Below are 6,770 nucleotides of genomic sequence, written 5' to 3' on the forward strand. Positions count from 1 at the left end.
AGGATCTTTGGTTCAGCCTGTTATAGACACATTCCTGATCAGAAAAGAGGGAAATTGGATGACAAAAGTGAGCTGCTAATGTTTGTAGGATACCATCCAACAGGTTCCTACAAATTGTTTAATCCTAAAACCAATCAAGTATTGTTCAGCAGAGATGTACACTTCAATGAGGCAAGCACCTGGGCTGAAAATCAAGCCAAACCAGCATCTACAATTCAAGTTCCACTAGAATGGGATTCTACTGATCTTATGCCTACTGAGCTTATGAATCAGGGTGAGGATGACACACATTCAGAGACTGGAACCAGTACTAGTGATACAGGCAGACCCTCTAGGATGAGAAACTTGCCAGCCAGACTGAGGGATTGTGAAATTCTACCTGATAATCTCCTCACAAAAGAATGAGAACTTGTTCAGTACTTGGCTCTCTTTGCAGATACTGAACCAATATCAATTGATGAAGCACTTAGTAGCAAGGTATGGAAGAAAGCTATGGATGAAGAATTGAAGTCAATTGTCAAGAATGAGACTTGGGAACTGGTTAATCTCCCTGAGAATCAAAAACCAATCTCAGTAAGGTGGGTGTTTAAGACTAAACTCAACCCAGATGGCTCTGTTGGCAAGTACAAAGCAAGGCTAGTAGCAAAAGGCTTTATGCAAAGGGAAGGTGTTGACTTTTCTGAGGTATTTGCACCTGTAGCTAGAATTGAAACAATCAGACTAATAGTGGCATTGGCAACAAAGAACAATTGGGAGATGTGGCAGCTTGATGTTAAATCAGCCTTCTTAAATGGTTCACTGGATGAAAAAGTCTACATCAAACAACCTCCTGGATTTGTGATAAGAGGCAGTGAACACAAAGTCTACAGATTAAAGAAGGCCTTATATGGGTTGAGGCAAGCTCCAAGAGCTTGGAATAGAAGAATTGGTGCATTCTTCTTGAGAGCAGGGTTCAGAAAATGTGAAGTAGAGCATGGTGTTTATGTGAAATGCTCAAGCAGTAATCATGTTCTCATCATCTGCTTGTATGTAGATGATCTCCTAGTAACTGGAAGCAACTCAGATGGAGTTGAACTAATCAAGCAAAGCCTGAAATCTGAATTTGAAATGTCTGATCTAGGGAGATTATCCTACTTTCTGGGCATAGAATTCAAACAGATTGATGGAGGAATGTTTATGCATCAAAGGAAATATGTTCAAGATGTCTTGAAGAAGTTCAATATGACCAACTGCAATTCGACTGATACACCAGCAGAGCCAAACTTGAAGCTGGACAGAAATAGCAATGAGCCTGCTGCAGATTGTACAGAATTTAGGCAAATGGTTGGATGCTTGAGATTCATTTGTCACACCAGACCTGAAATCTCATTTAGTGTTGGCTTGGTTAGTAGATTCATGAGCAATCCAAGGAAGTCTCACCTTGTAGCAGTCAAAAGAATTCTGAGATACCTTAATGATACTCACTTGAATATGGTGTCTTCTTCTCAAAAGACTCAGAGAAATGCAGGGAAAAATGCAGGCTACAACTTTCTGCTTATTCTGATTCAGATTGGTCTGGTGATTTGGTTGAGAGAAAGAGTACAATGGGCTATGTGTTCATGCTATGTGGCTCTCCTATATCTTGGTGTTCAAAGAAGCAAGAAATTGTTGCTCTCTCTACTTGTGAAGCTGAATATGTTGCTGCTTGTCATGCTGCTTGCCAAGCACTATGGTTGAGTTCTCTGCTAGATGAGTTGATGATTGGTTTTGAAGGCATTGTTGAACTTGTTGTTGACAACAAGTCAGCAATTAACTTGGCAAAGAATCCAGTTGGTCATGGAAAGAGCAAGCATATTGAAAGGAAGTATCATTTTCTTAGAAGTCAAGTAGAGAAAGGGAAGATTTGTTTGAAGTATTGTAAAACTGAATTTCAAGTTGCTGATATTTTAACAAAATCTATCAAAGTTGAAAGATTTAGAATGTTAAGGAAGTTGCTGAGTGTGATTTGCTTGTAATGAATGATTTAGAATTAAGGGGGAGTGTTAGAATGGGTAGTTAGTTGGTTTCTATTTTAGGAAAGTATTCAAAAATCAGTTTTGTTAGTTAATGCTTGAGTTGCTATAAATAGCTTGTTGAACAATTGATTTGGAATCAATATACATGGAGTGTAATTCATTGAATCATTTCTCTTCTTATCTCTAATTAACCCACACTTAATTCTCTCTCATTCTTTCTCTTCTGTTTCTGCAACACACCTTCACATTCTGTTTTCTTCTTCTAAGTGCAGTGGCACTGTTTTTCTCCAACATGTTGAACATCAATAACATTAGCACTAACTTAATGATTTATGTTTAACAGCGCATTTGATAGAAAGAGTTGTTGATGTTAATATATGCAACAGCGCATAATGAACCGACGTTGAAGATGACATAGTAACTACGTTTGCTTAATTATGCGATGTTGATATTTTACAACTTTTTAAGCGTTGGAGATATTAATGGTGGAATAGTTATGCGTCTCTTCGTTTGTTGAAATATCAATGGTTGAGTGGTTATGAGTCTCTTGGTTGTTGAAATATTAATGGTTAAGTGATTATGCCTCTTGTTTGTTGAAATATTAATGGTTGTTCATCTATAAATATTGTGGTTCACTCAATGTTCTATTTCACGAGTAAGAGTATGTGTTTCTAAAAGAATATGTTCATGAAGATAAGAAGAAGAAAACACAAAGTAGTAAAAAAAGAGTAATACTGCAGAGAGTGAAAAAAAGAAAAAAGACTCAGATTTGTATAGGGAAGTCGATGAAAAAATTATTTCTGTTTCAGAATCATGTCAATGAGGTCTTTAACAACTTTTGATTTTGCAAAAGGACCCAAATTTCACAAGGAATGTGGTTTTCATAGAAGATTTGCATGAGATAAAGATTTAATGTGCATATTATTTAGTTCATTCATCTACCAAATCATTCGGTTGATTGATTTCCTTCATTGAAATCATGTCAGTGAGGTCTTTAACAACTTTTGATTTGGCAAAAGGGCCCAGATTTTGAAAGGAAATAAAATGAAAATAATCAATGAATTCTTTTTCATTGTATTCTTCATTTGCCAAATCATTTAGTTCATTATATTCGCATATAACAAATCATTTAGTTCATTACAATGTATTTTGATTCAATAAATGAATAATAAAACAATTATTTTGGATGTTAATTGCTATTTTTTTGTTAATTATTTGGATGATTATTTTCTTTAATACTTTTGTTGTTCCTTATTAATAAATACATTAAACAAATTAATAATACTTAATAAATACAAAAACAAATTAACAAAATGTAACGTTTAATATATATACAGTTTCGTATTAATAAACACAATTATATATACTAATTTACTTCATGACAACTTCATGTTAATTAACGTAAATTCATGTTGTATAAATATTTTTCAGTTATGTAAAATATAAATTTAACCGCGCATAACTACGAATATGCTGTTAATTTGAAAAATGATTTCAGTTTAACAGCGCATAATTATGATTACATGGTCAATTAGATTCTATTTAACAACGCATAATTAAGATAACGCTGTCAATTAGATTCTATTCAACAATGCTACATCTTGGTAGCGTTGTTGATGTGTTAATGAAAATAAGTAGTAAAGAGTTGGATACACAACAACAGCGCAACCCTTAATTTACATTGTTGAAGATGTCAATACAATAGCACTACTTTTAATATGCGCAGTTGGAGATCTATATTCAACAACACTACTTTTAATATATGCTGTTAAATTGATAATATAGTTTAAATATCTAAAACATGAATCGTTTCCTCTAAGCTCTCAAACTTAATCGAAAAGAAATCCGCATACTCTCAACAAACCCTCATACTCTCATAAACTGAAAAACTTCATTAATGGCTTTCCAAAGTGGCGATCATGGTTCTCACAGTGGTGACGAAGCTACACCGACTCCACAAGATAAGCAAATCGTTGCTCGAAAACGATCTCCACGTGGAATGACTTCCATGAAAAATGTCAGTCGGTCAAGAAGTAAGGATGTGAAGATAGAAGTTCAATGGAACTCTAAAGACCAACCATTAAACTCGAAGGGTGGCAACACATTGGTAAGCTACATTAGTGTTGTTGTTAGGCAGAATGTGAAGCTAACCTTCAACAAATGGAGTGATGTAGGGAATATCGTGAATGAGCGTATTTAGAATGAAATAATAGTGTTATTTTTCCAGTTTTTGTGTTTTCATGCAATGTATGTATATATGTTATGTTTTCATGCAATGTATGTATATATGTTATGTTTTCATGCAATATATAATATATGTGTGTTTTTATTTCAATCAATTTACATGCAATATATAATATATGTGTGTTTTTATTTCAATCAACTTTTGATGTTGGTGAGGAGCATAAGGATTATATTCCTAAAACAGTTGGTAAGGCTCTCCGAAAACTTGGAACTGATACCGGAAAATTACTCAGAGATGCTGATGGCAATGTCAACCTAAAACTTCAAACTAAACAAGCAAATATTGTTGATGAAGAAGATTGGAAGACTTTTGTCACCCTACGCACACATGACGAGTCTTTCTTGGTAAAATCATATTCTTTGTATTGACTTTTGTATATATGTTTTTGTATATGATTGTTGATATTAATGTTGTTTATTGTTTCAGAAATTAAGTAATGAAAACCGCAAGAGGGCATCCAAGCCTTTATATCCATACCAAGCTTCTCAAGCGGGATATAGAGGAATTGAGGAAAAAAATTGTAAGTATTGTTAATTTGTACATTATTGGTTATGTTTTGTATGCATATATATCTAATTACATTTTTAATAGTTGTGTTTGTTAGTTGGAGAAAAAAATCGATACACATATGACTCTACATGGAGTAAAACTCGATGTTCTTTGGTCGGATGCCCATAAGAACAAGAATGATATCATCGATAAAAATGATGTCATTAACAAGGATGATGTCATCATTATAAGTAGATAAACTATTTGAACTCATGAACATTAAGTCACATTGCAATCAACTTTATCCTTTTAATTTAAAACTAATATTCAAATAAAATATAAGTAGGATGATTTTAGAATATGATTCTATCTACTATGGTTCAATAAATCAATAATTCTCTAGAAAATCTTGATATCAAGGAATGTCTCTATTTTGGATGTTTGAAATATGTTATTATATCAAGTTCCACATGGCCTAATCTTAGAATAGAATATAATATCAATGTTATATATTGGACCTAGGATCTTCGTTATTATGTGCACCAGATATAAGCACCAAATATAAATACATCATGAGCACTAGGGCCCATGGGTGTACTAGGACTTGTAATTCTTATTCTATAATAATATCTTGGTAGCCGCTCAGCGCTCCAGTGGAAGTATGCACAATTAGCGAACCCTATTGCTTCCGCTGCACCAACAATTAGTATTAGAGTTGGGTTGATATATGACTCTTAGCCCAGACGTCAGATGATGACTAAAGATGGTGAAAGTGTGATGGCTAGACAATATGCATCAAAAATATTGTGCAAGGATAAAGTGGATGAGTTGAAAGAGAAGAAAACATGGTGGAACTATGATGGGGTGATGTATGTGTTAATCCATAATCTAAGAAGTTCATGTACTGGATTATGATCAAGGTAGAGATAGGAACTCACGTGTTGAGTTTGGCCTTGAGACAATGATCTCATTTGAGATGAGAAGTGAAATATCCTAATGGCGTGCTTGGGACGACATAGTGAAAAATATTAATTGTTAGCAACTCCACAAAAGCATAGAGATACTGGTTGACTTTGATGTAGGATGTAATATGGACATTGACTTTATTGCAAGGTGCAACACGGACATTGGTAGAGATGCAGGGGTGCAATATGGGCATTGGTTTGGATGCAAGGATGTGGCACAAACATTGGTTAACATTGATGCAATGTGTGCTATGGGTATACTCCTTATGGTGGAGTATGATAGTTCTTTTGAACTATGATTGTCAGACTAGACAATGATGGCAGCGGTTGAGGCTTTCCAATGAAGCTCTAAGGTTCAGTTTGACTGAGCATCGAAATTGAGGGTTGTTGGTGAACTTTTGTATAAAGGTTCCATATATCGAAAGACTTCCTAGCAATAGGTGGCTAGGTGGTGTGTTCCATTAGATGGCGGTACGGGAAACTGCACTAGACGTTTGGAGAGCTAGGCTCTTGGTAACATCGTCAAGATACTCGGAAAGACTAATGATGAAGGGGAGCAAGCTATGGAGGAGTTGTTAAAGATAATTAGACATTGAGCAAGGTGAAGTCGGATATTTGTTAAGGTGAAGATTCTTGTGTAGATTTCTTATGAAACGAGATATTCATCCATTTCAATCAAGGTAGAGATTGTTCGGATGTTTGAAATGTGTTATTATATGAAGCACTCATTGCGTAGTATTTGAATGGAATAGAATATCAATGTTATATATTGGACTCGAGTCCCTTATTATTATGTGCACCAAATATAAGCATCAAATGGAAAAACTTCATGGCACTAGGGTCCATGAGTATGCTAGGGCTTGTAATTCTTATTCTCAAATAATATCTTGGTAACCGATCAATACTTCCGAGACATTATGCTTCAAATAATATGATTCTTTTTTGTTCCGAACAAATTGGTTGTGTACCAAACCTGCCTAAAAAGATTGTAAGGAAGTATTTAAATATATATCCACCAAAATATACTCGAAGTTGAAGTTTCACTACAACTAAATTATATTGATTTGTATCAACTTG

The sequence above is a fragment of the Lupinus angustifolius genome, chromosome LG11 (assembly GCF_001865875.1).
Source record: "Lupinus angustifolius cultivar Tanjil chromosome LG11, LupAngTanjil_v1.0, whole genome shotgun sequence".
In the NCBI taxonomy this organism is placed as follows: domain Eukaryota; kingdom Viridiplantae; phylum Streptophyta; class Magnoliopsida; order Fabales; family Fabaceae; genus Lupinus; species Lupinus angustifolius.